This window comes from Myotis davidii, unplaced genomic scaffold (genome assembly GCF_000327345.1).
Source record: "Myotis davidii unplaced genomic scaffold, ASM32734v1 scaffold238, whole genome shotgun sequence".
Classification (NCBI taxonomy): domain Eukaryota; kingdom Metazoa; phylum Chordata; class Mammalia; order Chiroptera; family Vespertilionidae; genus Myotis; species Myotis davidii.
The window spans coordinates 5,216,949-5,218,256 of NW_006293779.1; the positions used below are offsets into that span (position 1 = coordinate 5,216,949).

The 1,308-nt window shown below is 47.7% G+C and overlaps 1 protein-coding gene across 1 annotated transcript in view; it reads right to left on the reverse strand.

Moving 5' to 3' along the window:
• TCF23 (transcription factor 23) overlaps window positions 1-1,308 on the reverse strand; it is a 6,505-nt gene that overhangs the window by 1,456 nt on the left and 3,741 nt on the right. The gene's annotated exons all lie outside the window — the stretch shown is intronic.

Here is a 1,308-nt window from a genome sequence, read left to right on the forward strand (position 1 = left end):
ACTCCTGACCCTGATCCGTCCTGACACCTTCTCTTGCACAGCCTCCCACCCAGGTGCCTCTGACCCAGATGTCAATGCCCGCACCCTATGACTGGGGACCTCCCAAGACTGTCCCTCCTTCCAGCAGGAGTGTGGCAGTCCTGGAAAGTCCCAGGTTGATTTTCCCTGAGGTCTGCCCTCCCCTTGGCAACCCCTCCACCTGGGGCTGGGGTGAGGGGCACTGCTCCTGGCTCACCAGCTCCACTGTCAGAGCTCCGGACCTTACCCGGCTCTCATTGGTTCATTCTCCAATACATTTATCCATTGCTTCCTCCGTGCAATGGCCATACTTTGATCATCATCTTACAGCTAAGGCAACCACTATGTACCCCAGGTGCCACTGTCAGTACTTCAGAGTTGCCCCCATTTAGTCTCAAATTCTTGTATTTTGGCTACATTTGCATGAAACAAAATTTAAAAATCTCAAGTTTCAAGACATTTCAGAACTATGGTGTTTAGGGGAGACAGATGGTGAAAAGTAGCCTCCCTAAAAATAAAGTTGACCCCATTACAATGCTACCCTCAGGGGTAGAATGTCTCTTCCTTTGTAGCACAGTTATACACCACAACCAGCAATTTACATGCCGTCTCCTGGGCCTGCTTGGTGGCTGTGAGCAAGGGAGGGGGTCTGAAGGCAGACATTCTTGGGTTCAAACATTTAGCCACTTAATCTCCCTGAACTTCGGCTTCCTCATCTATAAAGTAGCCCTGCTTTGGTTCTTGTGTGGATTAAAAGATAAAAATGCACTAAAACACAGCTCCTGGCATAACTTTAGCATCCAAATACTGTTAGCTGTTATTGAGATGGTGATTTACTGTTAATTATACTTTGTATGAATAGTCTCTCTTCAGCCGTGACTGGTTTGGCTCAGTGGATAGAGCGTCGGCCTGTGAAATGAAGGGTCCCGGGTGCGATTCCAGTCAAGGGCATGTACCTTGGTTGCGGGCACATCCCATTGGGAGGTGTGCAGGAGGCAGCTGATCGATGTTTCTCTCTCATCTATGTTTCTAACTCTCTACCCCTCTCCCTTCCTCTCTGTAAAAAATCAATAAAATATATTTTTAAAAAAATAGTCTCACTTCATACCCTAGAAGAGAAGTAAGGCACATGTTACCTTTCCTCCCACATCCTATATAATAAAAAGGTAATATGCAAATTGACCCTAACAGCAGAACGACTGGGAATGACTGGTCACACTGACACACACTGACCACCAGAGGGCAGATGCTCAATGCAGGAGCTGCCCCCTGGTGGTCAGTGTGCTCCCA